This window comes from Astyanax mexicanus, chromosome 16, assembly GCF_023375975.1.
Source record: "Astyanax mexicanus isolate ESR-SI-001 chromosome 16, AstMex3_surface, whole genome shotgun sequence".
NCBI lineage: Eukaryota > Metazoa > Chordata > Actinopteri > Characiformes > Acestrorhamphidae > Astyanax > Astyanax mexicanus.
In genome coordinates, this window is record NC_064423.1 from 41145080 (window position 1) to 41162468 (window position 17389).

The following is a 17389-nucleotide window of genomic DNA, read 5'->3' on the forward strand; positions in this document are numbered from 1 at the left end:
TGAGGTAGATGAGGTAAACTGAGGTAGAGTGAGGTAGATGAGGTAAACTGAGGTAGAGTGAGGTAGATGAGGTAAACTGAGGTAGAGTGAGGTAGATGAGGTAAACTGAGGTAGAATGAGGTAGATGAGGTAAACTGAGGTAGAGTGAGATAGATTAGGTAAACTGAGGTAGAGTGAGGTAGATGAGGTAGATGAGGTAGAGTGAGGTAGATGAGGTAAACTGAGGTAGAGTGAGGTAGATGAGGTAGAGTGAGGTAGATGAGGTAAACTGAGGTAGAGTGAGGTAGATGAGGTAAACTGAGGTAGAGTGAGGTAGATGAGGTAAACTGAGGTAGAATGAGGTAGATGAGGTAGATGAGGTAGAATGAGGTAGAATGAGGTAGATTAGGTAAACTGAGGTAGAGTGAGGTAGATGAGGTAAACTGAGGTAGAGTGAGGTAGATGAGGTAAACTGAGGTAGAGTGAGGTAGATGAGGTAGAGTGAGGTAGATGAGGTAAACTGAGGTAGAGTGAGGTAGATGAGGTAAACTGAGGTAGAGTGAGGTAGATGAGGTAAACTGAGGTAGAATGAGGTAGAGTGAGGTAGATGAGGTAAACTGAGGTAGAATGAGGTAGATTAGGTAAACTGAGGTAGAGTGAGGTAGATGAGGTAAACTGAGGTAGAGTGAGGTAGATGAGGTAAACTGAGGTAGAATGAGGTAGATGAGGTAGATGAGGTAGAATGAGGTAGAATGAGGTAGATTAGGTAAACTGAGGTAGAGTGAGGTAGATGAGGTAAACTGAGGTAGAGTGAGGTAGATGAGGTAAACTGAGGTAGAGTGAGGTAGATGAGGTAGAGTGAGGTAGATGAGGTAAACTGAGGTAGAGTGAGGTAGATGAGGTAAACTGAGGTAGAGTGAGGTAGATGAGGTAAACTGAGGTAGAGTGAGAATAGCGTGAGGTACAGAGAGGGTAATGCGAGGGTAAAGTGAGCTAGGTGAGGTAAAGTGAGGTAAGTTGGGGTAGATAAGGTAAAAACAAGGCAGTCTGAGAGTAGAGTGAGATAGTGAGGGTAAAGTGAGGTTAGTGTGAGGTAGAGTGAGGGTAGACGAGGTAAAGTGAGGTAGTGTGAGGTAGAGTGAGATTGAAGTGAGGTAGTGTGAAGGTAGAGTGAGGCGTAAGGAGAGCAAGGGTAGTGTAGGTATTTTTTTTCCTTTATTACAATGAACAAATTAAATGATTAACCTGATTTTCATGTTTTTGGACTTCAGGAAGAACCCATGCGTAAATGAAGAGAACATAAAGAGACCACCCAGATCAGGACTTGAACCCAAGACTCCAGAGCCGAGACCCTCACACGCTCACCACCGAGCCCAGCTGAGGTAATCAGAGGTGAGTTCAGTCTTTACATTTTGGGCCTCTATATGTTCAGAAACAGTACAGTTTATTTCCGTATTATACATCTCGTTTTTTTCTCGTTTGTCTTTCATGGTCAATCTCAATTCATACATGAAATAAAGCCAAATGGCAAAATCCAAAAACAGGGGATGTTGTGTCAAAAAGTTGATAAATAATTAAATAAGTATAATGGTGAGCTAAAGCTGCTGTGAGTCTCACAGAGGGTCAGAAATGTGTGTTTTTATATCTTGTTTTGTGTTTGTAAAACTACACACTCTGTGTTTTCGTTGTTTTGTTAAGCCGTCAATCTTTTTGTGTTGTTGTGTTTACAACACTGCAAAGAGTTGTTCGTACCGATATAATCTCTGTGTTTGCGTTGTGTTTATATCATATATATATACACTACAGTCGCTGTGTTTGCATTGTGTTTATATCATATATATATACACTACAGTCTCTGTGTTTGCATTGTGTTTATATCATATATATATATATATATATATATATATATATATATATATATATATATATATATATATATATACAGTACAGTCACTGTGTTTACATTGTGTTTATAACACTACAGTCTCTGTGTTTATGTTGTGTTTATAATAGTACAGTCTCTGTGTTTGCATTGTGCTTATAACAGTACAGTCACTGTGTTTACATTGTGCTTATAACACTACAGTCACTGTGTTTGCATTGTGCTTATAACAGTACAGTCTCTGTGTTTGCATTGTGTTTATAACACTACAGTCTCTGTGTTTGCATTGTGTTTATAACACTACAGTCTCTGTGTTTGCATTGTGTTTATAACAGTACAGTCTCTGTGTTTGCATTGTGTTTATATCATATATATATACAGTACAGTCACTGTGTTTACATTGTGCTTATAACAGCACAGTCACTGTGTTTGCATTGTGTTTATAACACTACAGTCTCTGTGTTTGCATTGTGTTTATAACACTACAGTCTCTGTGTTCACAACACTACAGTCTCTGTGTTTGCATTGTGTTTATAACACTACAGTCTCTGTGTTTGCATTGTGTTTATAACACTACAGTCTCTGTGTTTGCATTGTGTTTATATCATATATATATACAGTACAGTCACTGTGTTTACATTGTGCTTATAACAGCACAGTCACTGTGTTTGCATTGTGTTTATAACACTACAGTCACTGTGTTTGCATTGTGTTTATAACACTACAGTCTCTGTGTTTATGTTGTGTTTATAACAGTACAGTCTCTGTGTTTGCATTGTGCTTATAACAGTACAGTCACTGTGTTTAAATTGTGCTTATAACAGTACAGTCACTGTGTTTACATTGTGCTTATAACAGTACAGTCACTGTGTTTGCGTTGTGTTTATAACACTACAGTCTCTGTGTTTAAGTTGTGTTTATAACACTACAGTCTCTGTGTTTACGTTGTGTTTATAACACTACAGTCTCTGTGTTTACGTTGTGTTTATAACAGTACAGTCTCTGTGTTTACATTGTGCTTATAACAGTACAATCTCTGTGTTTGCATTGTGCTTATAACATAACGTTTGCATTGTTTTCGTAGCACTATTATCTTTTTCTGTTGTTTTTGTAAAACTGCAATCTTTTTGCATTGTTTTCATAAAAATCCTCACTTTTTGTGCATTGTGTTCCTAACACTACATTCTCTTTTTGCTTTGTATCTGTGACACTTGCATCTTTTAGTTCTGTATTTTTTTTCTTTTTCTATCATGTGCGCTTTATTTGTGAGAGCGTCACTTGAATGCAATATAAAATACAAAATAAACTAAAAAGCGGAAAAGCGTTTTCCGGCGGAGCTGCAAGCTGCTGCGATGCTCACAGAGGGTCAGAAATGCGGGTTTTGTTTCAGTCGGCCTTGTTATCGGAATCTGATCCCTGGTAGAGCAGATTTCTCTGGGTCTGTTTCGGGGGGTTTTGGGGGGGGGTTTGGTTTGGTTGGTTCTGGCGGTTACGGCCTTTCATATCGGCGGCGGCTCGTCCGTCACTGAAGACAATGCGTGATTAGCAGCCGGTGCCCGGGCCGGGGGCTGCGCTTCAAAGGCCCTGGCTGTCAGGATGGCATCAGAGGCATGAGTGGCTTTTAATCTGGACCCGCCACCTGTGAGGGACGTCAGGAGTCGCACCCGGCGAGGCGAGGAGAGGCAGCGGGGCTTCATTATGTGCCTCTACCCGACTTGGCCCGAGTCATCCAGCCTGTACACACACACACACACACACACATGCCGGGCCTTCCCCTTTCACGAGGCTCTTGCAATTTGTCATTTTTCGCGCGAGATGAAGCCTTTTATGAAGTGAAATGAGTTCCCCGAGAAGGAAGCGCCACAAAAGCCCCGTGATTAATTTGCTTGTTAGGCTGTTGCAGCTGTCACCTGTGTAAGACATCTGGACAGCAGATTGACTAATGCCATAAGTGCTGCCCCAAATCGCGCCGTCCCTGCCTCCGCCGCTGCCTCCGCCGCTGCCACAGTCCCTGCCGCTGCCGCCGCCGCTCTCTTTCAGCACAGCTTTTAAGAGGAGCCGCTCGCTGTTTGAAACGACCCCTTTTTCTGTCGGGGTAATTAATAAGCATTACTGGTGATTGACATGGTAATTAGCTGTATTAATGTGGCACTAAGAGGCTTTGAACTGGGAGGGGGGGGGGGGGGCCGGGGCCGCACTCGGGCCCCGGGCTCCGTGGAGGGAGGGGCCGGCTGCCGGTGACCTCACTCACATGTAATTGCCTCCGCTGATCCGTATAGGTGCAGCAGAGATGTGCTGTGTTACACAGAGATTACAGAGCATATACATTGTGTATCAGGACTGTGTATTAAAATTTAGTGTTTTTATTTAGTTTTTATTTATTTAGTTTTATTTAGTTGTCATTTAGTGTTTTTAAGATTAAGAGATCTACCTACCTACCTACCTACCTACCTACCTAACCACCCTTCCAACCCACCCACCCACCTACCTACCTACCAACCCACCCACCCACCCACGTACCTACCCACACACCCACCTACCTACTGATCTGTCTGTCTATCATTTAATGTTGTGTTTAAACCCTGCCCACTAGATAAAGTTGTCATTTTCATTGACAAGGGCTGTGTACTGGTTGTAGAAATAGTACGAGTGAGGCGCTAGAGACAGTGCAAGAGAGCGAGAGATAGCGAGAGAGAGAGGGATAAACAGCGTGAGTGAAGGAAACACAGCACAAATGAGGGAAAGACAGTGCAAGTGCAGGAAAGACAGTGCGATAGAGCACAAGACGGCACGAGAGAGTGAGAGACAGTGCAAGTGAGGAAAAACCAGCATTAGTTATCAAAAGACAGCACGAGAGAGAGAAAGACAGTGCGAGAGAGAGAGAGACAGTGCAAGTGAGGGAAAACCAGCACAAGTTATGGAAAGACAGCACGAGAGAGAGAAAGACAGTGCGAGAGAGAGAGAGACAGCGCAAGTGAGGAAAAACCAGCATTAGTTATCAAAAGACAGCACGAGAGAGAGAAAGACAGTGCGAGAGAGAGAGAGACAGTGCAAGTGAGGGAAAACCAGCACAAGTTATGGAAAGACAGCACGAGAGAGAGAAAGACAGTGCGATAGAGGGAGAGACAGTGCCAGTGAGGGAAAACCAGCATGAGTCATGGAAAGACAGCATGAGAGAGAGAGAGACAGTGCAAGTGAGGGAAAACCAGCACAAGTTATGGAAAGACAGCACGAGAGAGAGAAAGACAGTGCAAGAGATGGAGAGAGTGCAAGTGAATGAAAACCAGCACAAGTTATGAAAAGACAAAACGGAGAGCGAGAGACAGCGCGAAAGAAGGAGAGACAGTGCAAGAGAAAGCACGAGTGAGGCAAAGACAATGCGAAAGACAAGAGACAGCGTGAGTGAAGAAAAGACAATGAGAGTGTGGGAAAATCTATAAAAATAATAATAATATTATTTCATCATATTTTAATTTGCAGTACAGTATTAACATTTCAAAAATACAGTTTGCATTAAAATGAGAGGGAAAGACAGCGTGAGAGACAGTGTACGAGAGCGAGAGACAGATGAGCGAGTGAAAGAGAGTAATGGAAGGGAGGGAAGGACAGCGCAAGAGACAGTGCTAGAGACCGAGAGACAGTGCAAGAGACAGTGCGAAAGAGTGAAAGACAGTGTGAGAGAGCAAGAGAAAGCGCAAGAGACAGTGCGAGAGAGCAAGAGACAGCGCAAAAGAGGGAGAGACAGCATGAGTGAGGGAAAGACAGTGCGAGCCAGTATTAGAGGCAGTATTTTTCTGGTACTCTGTAGTACAGATTAATTTCGGTTGGTACCTTTTTGGTATCGATGCCCAGCCCTAATGATCACTGTGCCATTATCTGTCATTATTAGAAAATGAAACACTCTTTTGAACCTTCTGAAGATGTTAAATTGTTTTTAATACAGTTTATGTATAAAACCATATTGTATTTTAAATGATTTTAATAATTTTTGAACAAACATGTATTTAATTTGAGAAATGCAGAGAAACGGTTAATTCTAATGTATAATTAAGATTAAAAATCACATTATTATTATCTAACTTGTCACAAGCATTCTTAAATTGTTGCCATGTCCCATGGAAGCTAAATAATGCAGAAGGAGTATGTAGCATGAATAGCATGCTGTTCACATGGACAGTTCTAGCCAGATGCTGCCGGTCCCCATCATTACCTCCCACTGCACTGCACTGTATGAACATCCACATCCCGCTCAGAACCAGAGAACCGGGTCACGGGTCGTAACTGCAGCCAAATACCCCACATTTTACTTTAATTATTGTGGAATTAAGTGGAATTAGCCGCTAGCGCTGGTTTATTTGTGTCTCCTGTGTGATCAGGAAGCTGATCTGTCAGAGACCCGAGACACCAGAACCAGAACTCAACCCCTCACTTTCACACACTTTCTCTTCTCTTTCGGTGCTTTATTTCTCTTTTCTCCTTCATTCAGTAAATGAATAGTGAAATTATTCAGATTATGAAGGAACACATCATGAATCATGTAGTAACTTAAAAACAGTGTTAAACAAACCTAAATACTCTGTGAAGAAGCGTTTAGGTGCTCTTATCTGTGGAGAAAACTATAAAAAAGAGAGAGAATAAAGGAGAGAGAGAAAGAGATATAAAGAGAAAGTGTAAGACAGCAAGAAAGAATCGATAGATGGATAAGAGAGAGAAACAGAGGTAAACAGATTGTGAGAGAAGTGAGATAAATAGATAAATAGAGATGTAGAGGTAAAGAGAGATAGAAAGAGGTAAAAATAGAGAGAGGTAGAGAGAGAGATTAAGAGAAGTAACGAGAGATATTGAGAGAGATAGAGATTTAGAGAGTACGTGAGTGATGGAGAGATTGTGAGAGGTGAAGAGAGATAGAGAGGAAGATTAAGAGAGGTAAAGAGAGAAAGAATGGTAGGGAGAGATAGAGAAAGATTTCTTTCTTTCTTTCCCCGTTTTACCACAAACAGTCTGTTTTTATGCCTTCTGTTTGTGTTGTTTAAACAGCAGCAGAGCTTCTGAATACATCTACACTGATGGGCGTGGTGTTCTGGAAATGAGGTGTGTTCAGGTACATTTCTGGAGTTTTATCTTGTTTATCTTGGTAACAGAAAACACAGGAGCTCCACTGACTGAATACAACCTAGACAGACGCCAACAGTCAGACGTTCATCGCTATCTTGGCAAACCCAACTTTTACATCAACAATAAACAGAATAGTAAATGAAATAACATTGCTGTTCCCGTAAATGAGCTGCTGGAGCTCCTTCACAGCGTCAACCAGCAGCTCAGTTTCCACGTTCAGGTAGCTGCACCGTTAAAATAGCAATCCGCCAAAGTCAGAGCACACCTGGCTCTTTAAGGGGATGATGAGCAAGAGCGCTTCTTGAGTGTTCCGAGATGTGCAAGGTGTACTTTTCCCGTCGTTATAATAGCAAAGACACTTTGACACGCCCTATGTGGCTCGCCTGTAAATAGATAAAATACACTTAAACTTTTAATCATTCAGTTTTTCATTTTTTTTAGTTGGCATCTTGGATATTAGTGCCCCCCACCAAAATTTAAAGCACCAATACCCTTTAGCATGTGCCAGGATTCCCAAAAACTACAAAACCCATCTTTGTTGGACACGTCCAGGTAGCTGCACTGTTAAAATAGCAATCCACCAAAGTCACTCATGATTAATCAAGAGAATTATTAGTTGCTTTTTGAGCGTTCCGAGATGTGCAAGGTGTACTTTTCCCGTCGTTATAATAGCAAAGACATTTTGACATGCCCTATGTGGCTCGCCTGTAGACAGATAAAATATGGCCCTAAGATTTAAAACTACATTTTACACTTTTAACTTTTAACGTTTTTCACTTCTTTTAGTTGGCATCATGGGTATCAGTGCACCCCACCATAATTTAAAGCATGTGCCAGGATTCCCAAAAACTACAAAACCCACCACACTCCCACAGCTCCACCATGCGTTAGACACATCCAAATAGCTGCACTGTTAAATTAGTTATCCCCCAAAGTCAGAGCTCACCTGACTCTTAAAGGGAATGATTAGCAAGAGACACTCTGATTGGTTTATTTCACGTTACGTCCAAAATTAACCACACCCATGATTAATTAAGGGAATTAGTACATGCCTTTTGCACATTTCGAGTCGCCCAAGGTGTACTTTTCCTGTCGTTATGATAGCAAAGACACACTGACACACCCTAAATCAAGCTGTACGGTTGACAGCTCACCTATAAATTGATAGAATAGGGCCCTATGGATTTAAAACTATATTTTACACTTTTAATCACTCTTTTAGTTGGCATCATGGGTATCAGTGCCCCCCACCAAAATGTAAAGCACAAGTACCCTTTGGCATGTGCCCAAACTCTACTCTAAAAACTACAAAACCCACCTTTGTTGGACACCTCCAGGTAGCTGCACTGTTAAAATAGCAATCCGCCAAGTCAAGATACAGAATAAATTGGATTTTTACACTTTTAATGATACTTTTTTCAGTTGGCATCAGCACAAATACCGTTTGGCATGCGCCCAAACTCCTAAAAACCAAAAAACCCACCACCACCACTTTTAGCCGTGTCTTATCCGTCCTCAGTACAGCGTGATGGGCTTCAGCCGGGCTATTTCAATAATCTTCAACATGTATGTTTAATGGCGGGGGCCTCGACAGGAAATGATCAGCAAATGAAACGAAGCGGCGGGTTATTACGCGGCGCGGCGGTGTCAGCCCCGGCATCGCCGCCATTAATTTTATTGTAACTCATTTCTGCGGCCGGAGTACGGCGGGATTTAATGTTTCCATTCCCCCTGTTCTGCTCTGCATGACAAATTGTTTTAATAAACATATACCGGGTAATAATAAAGTAATAATAAGCCTACCAGTCACCTTATATCACTGCAGTTAAATTCTCCACCCCCTCCACCCACTCCTCCTCCACCTCCTCCTCCTCTACCCATAAGCCAACATCGCTTACAATGACAATTACACGGCCAGCCAATCCTTAGCGCCGGGCGAAACACAATGGACAGATTTAATATAGTTTGTAAATATGATTAGTGTGCTGTCGCCTTATTGGAGTGGAGTATTTACATTCCTCCCAGGGCTTATTCACTATGTGGGATCAACATTAAACACAGAAAGAAGCTTTCTCTTTCTTCTTTCTTCTTTTTTTTTTTCCTTTTCCCCCCTCCGTCCTCATTCTTTCTTCCTTCTTTTACATTTTTTCCCTGCTTTCTTTACTTATTCCACTTTTTCAGGGCCTTCCCTTCAATCTCTCACCTTTACAACTTGAATAAAAAACATTAAAAACTAAGAATAACATCTGCTGACTGTTAATATTCCACAGATCAATCTTGATGATAATAGCAACCATCTAGAGCAGAGGTCAATAATAGGCGGACCCCCAGACGTTGTCCAATCAGGACCCAAACCGATAAACTCCTGAGAAGGATTTAATTCTGACCGTGTTTATTTAAAGCGGCGGAACGTTTATTGTCTTTATGGTTTACGTTCTTCATTTCAGCGCAGCAAACTCACAGACCAATCACGTGTGCTGTAAGATCACCAAACACCCTCCTCAGCCAATCAGATCTGTGCAGATGCGAGAGCGCGGAGCCACACAGGAGAAGCAGGCGGTGAGAAGTGGGAGAATAAAGTGAGAAAAGATGAGAATACAGATACATTAAAAAAAATACATTAAAACACTACATTTATAAAACATACTAACAGTAATGTAACCGAGCGGAGTTACTTAAAGAGAGAAATTAAAGAGAAACAACCGAAACAAGAGTCCAAAATATTCCACTTTACTCCACCTGATCAGAAAAAAAATCCCCTCGCTCGCTACAACCCTGCCTAAAAACTACGGCAGCCCCCAGCGAACAAAAAGCATTGGTAACTTCCCCCATCAGTTTTACCCACAACATAATAAAGTCTGATCCAGTAATAATATTAAATAAAATAAAACTGCTGTTTTTTGAAAAAAAGCTGATATTTTGGCCGAGTTCAGCAAACATTTCTCCATATATTGTACGATTTATCGTTCATGTAATTATTATCATGACAGGCAGGCCTAAATCTAATATAAATAAAATTAAATAGAATAAATATAGCATATTGAAACAAAGTGAACATACAGATTCACATTTATAGACTCGATATGTTGAATTATTGAGGGTGTTTCCATTATTTTATGATAGATTGATAATGTAATTATTGTGACAGGCCTGTTTAAAACAATACATATTGTTGAAATATACTAGTATATGTAATTTGTTTTTCAGTCTTTCAGTTGTTGATGACATTAATAAAACACTAACAGAACTACTATAGGCGTCTTCAGTAAACAGAATAAAACACTGAATTATAACACAAGTTAAAAATGGCGACGGTCCGGACCTTAGCCTGATGAAATTTTCTCTAACTGGACCAAACTGAATTCTAATTAAATATCCCTGGTGTAGAGAATACCTAGAAACACAAATAAATCAAGGACAGAAAACTTTAAAACCTAAATACTTAAAAATACTTTAAAAAAAACTTAAACGCTGAGCTAGATCATGCTTTCTCTGAGATAAGCCTATCTACAGACCCTGAAACTGCTTGATAGCTCCTGTGATGCTGGAGAAGATGAAACCGAAACTTCATGTGAATTAGACGCGTATTTATCAACCATGTTAAGACCGTGGTGTTCTGGAAATGAGGTGTGTTCAGGTACATTTCTGGAGTTTTGCTTGTTTTTCTTGGTAACAGAAAACACAGGAGCTCCACTGACTGAATGGGCCATTCCACCAAATCGGTGCCATTTCTGTATGTATAAATGCGCACAAAAATAACTTTTAAAGAAATGTCTTATTATTAAGCATAGTGTCTTGTACATTAGATTGTATTTGTTTGTTTTTTTTTATATTCATTTAGGGAAAAATCACTAGAATGTGCTCAGTGTCCTCATGCTATTAGCATAGCTGCATTTAGCTATTTTTCATGTTTTTGCTAATTCTATGCTAAAAACTCATTCCTGTTACTTTCTGTCCTGTTACTGAAAACATAAAGAGTAACAGAAATGAGTGCCAGTAACAGGAGTGAGCTCCAGTAACAGGAGTTACTTAAAACTTAAATACTTAAAAATACTTTAAAAAACTGCTAGATAGCTCCTGTGATGCTGGAGAAGATGAAACCGAAACTTCACGTGAGCTAGACGCGTATTTATCAACCAACCGTGTTCAGGTACATTTCTGGAGTTTTGCTTGTTTATCTTGGTAACAGAAAACACAGGAGCTCCACTGACTGAATGGGCCATTCCACCAAATCGGTGCCATTTCTGTATGTGTAAATGCGCACAAAAATAACTTTAAAATAAGTTTCTTATTATTAAGCATTGTGTCTTGTACATAAGATCGTCTTTGTTTATTTTTAAAATACTAATTTTAGGAAAATCACTAGCATGTGCTCAGTGTCCTCTGGCTATTAGCATAGCCACCATTTAGCTATTTTTCATGTTTTTGCATGTTTAATTCTATGCTAAAAACTCATTCCTGTTACTTTCAGTCCTGTTGCTGAAAACATAAAGAGTAACAGAAATGAGTGCCAGTAACAGGAGTGAGTTCCAGTAACAGGAGTGAGTTTCCAGTAACAGGAGTGAGTATTGTCCCCTGGATTATTGATTCATTAATGTGAATGTGAGTTTATGTAAACGATGTACACAGTGATTTGTACATGTTTGATTTTACTGATTTAACTTTTTGTATTTGTTAAAAAAATTTCAGTTTTTAACAGTAAATGAATGAGTGAAGTTTAACTTATAAAGCACCTTTCTAGAAACCCAAGGACACTTTACAATTGACACGTTTTACCACACAACCATTCATACTCAGTACTCATCCACACACCGGTGAGAAGCGGCAGCCAATAGCGCACAGCGCACTCTCAACCAGAAACAACATCTACAGCACTACAGCATTTACCCAGAACAGACTGCCAATCCATATCTGAGCACAGTCATACACACATTTACACACACACACACTTACACACACAGCAGATTAAATTAGAGTATTCCATTTTTCTGGGCCCCTGCTAGTGATTTGGGACACGTCCGGAAAAAAAATGCCCTTATAAGGAGATATAGAACAGGCGGAAAAATGAAACAAGCAGCAACTAAAGTCTAAAGTCACACCGAGCGCGACAGAGAGAGAGAGGAACAGGGGAGGAATGTAAACAAAAGCTCACCAGAGAAGAAGCTTTTTATTTTTGTATTTTTTTTTTTTTCATTATCATTCATTATAGTTCAAACAATCTCACGAGCAGATGTTTCATGCTTGTGAGCCCCCTATTGCCAACCTCTGGTTTAGACGTTCAGGTTACTTCGTTCAGATTTTCTTTCTTTTACTTTCTTTCTTTTTGCACTGCACTGTAAGACTTGGATCTCCACCCAAATAGGGACTTGAACCCAAGACCCTATTGCTGGGAGGTGAATGTGCTAACCACTAAGCCACTGTGCCGCCCAATAAAAAAATGTTCTTTCTTTCTCTCTTTCTTTTTTCCCTGCTTTCTTTTCTTTCTTTTTGTTTTCTCCTTTCGCAGGGCCTTTCCCTGCTCGCCGCCTTTCGCGCTCGCCTTCACATCTTAATGAAAAACACAGCTGACCGTTAATATTCCACGCATCAATCTCCATTTTTAATTTTGAGGATAAATGTGCAATTGTGTAACCCTTCAAAAAGCAAGTGTGCTCCCACCTACACTGCAAGTGTGTGTGTTAATGTGTCTATATTAGTGTGTGTATATTAGTGTGTGTGTGCGCAGGGTATTGCAGGCGGATCTAGGTTGGTGTTATTGGAAAGGAGAAAGAATGTGTTCCTGTAATGGCTGCTGGTTATTTACAGGGGTAATTTCATGCTACATTTCAATTATTGTGGAGATTTGTTTTTAGCTCCTCGAGCTGTTGCTCCTACCTGCAATCGACTGGCGCGGGGAAATTTATAATCAGCCCGAGCGCCGGCTGGAAGCTGCCGCTGACTTACTGCATCCTGTTCCATCCAGAGTTTGGGTAATGAAATACACAAGAGAGAGAGAGAGAGAGACGGCCGAGCTCAATTAATGCTGAAGCAGAGCGTTTAACCCCTTCTCTTATTACTCACTCAGCACAGGGATCAATTTACCAGTCCAGAGCTAGCCCCCACACACAGCTAGCCCCTCCGCACAGCTAGCCCCGCGCGCACAGCTAGCCCCCGCATGCTCAGCTAGCCCCCCGCGCACAGCTAGCCCCGCGCACAGCTGTTTGATAGAGATTGTAAAAATCTGAATTCAGACATTGGAGGTTTCTGAATTCTAATTGGAGATTTCAAAATGCAGAGTTCTGAATTAATAAATTGTAGAATTTAAAATTCAGAGATTGTAAAATTGGTGTTGTAAAATTCAGAATTCAGAGATTGTGGAATTTTATAATTTAGATATTATAGAATTAAGTTAAGATTGTAAAATTTTGAATGTAGATTGTTGAATTTTCAATTCAGATAAAGTAGAATTTTGAATTCAGAGATTGTAGCATTTTAAATTCCAAGATTGTGGAAATCTAAATTAATTATAATAGAATTCTAAATTCTGAGATTGTGGAATTCTAAATTCTGAGATTGTAACATTCTGAATTAAGAGATTGTGGAATTCTGAATTTAGAGATTGTGGAATTCTAAAATCAGAGATTGTACAATTCTTAATTTAGAGAGTTTAGAATTCCTAATTAAGAGATTGTGGAACTCTGAATTTAGAGATTGTGTGCAGTTAGCCTTTAGCTCTTACGCAGCGCAGCGATTGCAGCCGGGCGGCTGGTATGATGTGGGCGGTGAGCAGCGAGCGTCAATAACCAGCGCTGTAGAGTAAAGATACACAACTTACAGCCCAGACTGAGTCAATCCCAAGACCTGATTCACTTATTATCATCATATCAAAATCAGAAAAAAGAAGAATGTCTTTACAAAACTGCACTTTATTGTACATTAATTTTCATCTGTAATGCACAAAATACATTTACACATATATATTTATTATTATTGTTATTATAGGCAGTGAAACTGTTGCGCGTGAATGATCTTTGCTCGCTCGTCCTCTTACAAAATGTTTTGTTCTTCAAAGATTGTAGAATTCTGAATTAAGATTGTTCTGAATTAAAACATAGTGGAATTCAGAATTTAAAAAAAAATTAGAATCCAGAATTCAGAGATTGTAAAATTGGTCTTGTGGAATTCTGAATTCAGAGATTGTGGAACTTTCAATTCAGATATTGCAGAATCCTGAGATCGTATAATTCTAAATTCTGAGATTGTAGAATTCTGAGATTGTAGAATTCTGAGATTGTAGAATTCTAAATTCTGAGATTGTAGAATTCTGAGATTGTATAATTCTAAATTCTGAGATTGTAGAATTCTAAATTCTGAGATTGTAGAATTCTGAATTCTGAGATTGTAGATTTCTAAATTCTGAGATTATAGAATTCTGAGATTGTAGAATTCTAAATTCTGAGATTATAGAATTCTGAGATTGTAGAATTCTGAGATTGTAGAATTCTAAATTCTGAGATTGTAGAATTCTGAGATTGTGGAATTCTAAATTCTGAAATTGTGATTTTTTTTGTGAGAAGTGAAATTAAGTTTATAGGATTGACAGAAAGTGTGCAGTAATTATTTAAATATAAACAATATGATTTACAAACTTTCAAAAAGTTTTATTTTATTAGATATGTTTATAACTGATGGAAAAGATAAGTATCCAGGTCACTGTTGTCTCTATTGATGTGTTGTAACTGATTATTAATGGTATTAATGGGACCTAACTGTGGTAATGTGGAGTGAATGTGAATTCTTCAACTTCTATTAAAGTCATTTTTTTGATAGAGCGCTTGCACTTTTACTCCAGTCTGTGTGTTTATTAGTTTATACATGTCTGGTTGATCTGAGAGATACAGAAAATCTGTTTGTGGAAAATATTAACCCGTCTGCTCTGCAGAAAATATGCAGAATAATAAACTGAATTCAGTCTGAAGGAGTTCAGTCTGCAATGCGGCCAAATAACTAACACAATTATTGATATGATAATCCCTCGCTGTTGATGCAAAGCAGAGGACGACACCCCACGCTCCATCCATCCGTCCATCTCTCCATCCATCCATCCGTCAGTCTGTCTGTCTGTGTTTCTGTCTGTCTCTCTCGGCGATGCGTGAGCCTGTCTGTTGACCTATTAGTCCCATTTCTGCTGGATTAGAAAAGGAGACAGAGCAGTGTTGTTCTCACATCTGACTTTAGAGATTGTAGAATTCTGAATTCAGAGATTTTAGAGTTCTTAACTTAGAGATTGTAGAGTTCTGAATTCAGAGATTTTAGAGTTCTTAACTTAGAGATTGTAGAATTCGAAACTCAGAAATTGTAGAATTCTAAATTTAGAGATTGTATTATTCTAAAATCAGAGATTGTAGAATTCTGAATTCAGAGATTTTAGAGTTCTTAACTTAGAGATTGTAGAATTCTGAATTCAGAGATTTTAGAGTTCTTAACTTAGAGATTGTAGAATTCTGAATTCAGAGATTGTATTATTCTAAATTCAGAGATTGTAGAATTATCAGTTTAGAGATGTAGAATTCGAAACTCAGAAATTATAGAATTCTAAATTTAGAGATTGTATTATTCTAAAATCAGAGATTGTAGAATTCTGAATTCAGAGATTTTAGAGTTCTTAACTTAGAGATTGTAGAGTTCTGAATTAAGAGATTTTAGATTTCTTAACTTAGAGATTGTAGAGTTCTGAATTCAGAGATTTTAGAGTTCTTAACTTAGAGATTGTAGAATTCTGAATTCAGAATTCTGTATTCAAAGATTGTGGAATTCTGAGTTTAGATGTTGTAAAATTCTGAATTCAGAGATTGTATTATTCTAAATTCAGAGATTGCGGTATTCTCAGTTTAGAGATTGTAGAATTCTGAACTTAAAAATTGTAGAATTCTCAGTTTAGAGATTGTATTATTCTAAAATCAGAGATTGTGGAATTCTGAATTCAGAGATTTTAGAGGTCTTAATTTAGAGATTGTAGAATTCTGAATTCAGAGATTTTAGAGTTCTTATCTTAGAGATTGTAGAATTCTGTATTCAAAGATTGTGGAATTCTGAGTTTAGATGTTGTAGAATTCTGAATTCAGAGATTGTATTATTCTAAATTCAGAGATTGCAGAATTCTCAGTTTAGAGATTGTAGAATTCTGAACTTAAAAATTGTAGAATTCTGAATTCAGAGATTGTAGAATTCTCAGTTTAGAGATTGTATTATTCTAAAATCAGAGATTGTAGAATTCTGAATTTAGGGGTTGTAGAATTCTGAATTCAGAGATTGTGGAATTATTGATATGATAATCCCTCAGTGTTGATACAAAGCAGATGATGACACCCCACGCTCCATCTGTCCATCCATCCATTTCTCTATGCGTCTGTCTGTCTGTGTTTCTGTCTGTGTTCCTGTCTGTCTCTCCCGGCGTTGCGTGAGCCTGTCTGTTGATCTGTTAGTCGCGTGTCTCTCAGATTAGTAGAGGAGACGTCTCAGTGCTGTTCTCACGTCAGCTCTCTGCTCAGCAGAGGAAAGGAGGGACATCTGGTGTAAAAAAGGGAAAAGAAAGAGTGTAAACAGGTAATTAGAACACGGCCTCTGAATCTCATCAGTCTCCGCTGTTCCTGCACTGAGTTCTTATAGAACCCAGGGGAACTCAATAGTGTGTCAATGTTGTAAAGGATTAATAGGATTATGTTTGTGAGTGGTGTGTCCCCTGTTTAATTTAAAAGCCTCTTATTGGCTGATTGAGGTGGCAGGAGAGCGAGAGAGAGAGAGCGAAAGAGAGGGAGAGCGCGCGAGAGCAAGGAACAACTCTCTCTGAATACTGAAAATTTCTCAAAGACTAAAAAAGAAAAAAGCAACTGCAAAATAACTGCAAATAACTGCCTCTTATTCCAAGATATGCCAAGATAGCAATAAACATCTGACTGTTGACATCAGAATTTTATTCTGTAGTCCTTGGTTGAAATTGACCCGTTTTCTTTTATATAAAAAATGTGATTTACTTCCATATAACTGGTGGCAGAAGAGTGAGAGAGCGAAAACGAGAGAGCAAAAGCAAAAGAGTGAAAGTGAGAGAGTAAAAGCAGGGGGCGAAAGTGAGAAAGTGAAAGTGAGAAAGCATTTTGTGTTTACTTGGGTTGTCTTTCACTAATATCTATTAGTTTGATACTTATGTTATAGAACTTAGTAAAAAATCAGTTTTTCAGGTTGGATTATACCACCAGATTGGAGGAGAAAATTAAGTTAAAAATATTGTTTTCAGATTGTGAGGAACAGAAATAAAAAAAACTAGAAAATTGCAAAAACAAACAAAAATACATTTCTTTTTTACTCTACCGAATAGAAAAAAAATTATTATTATTTAGCCTGGGAGAAAATTTAGTAAAATTAGTTTTCAGATTG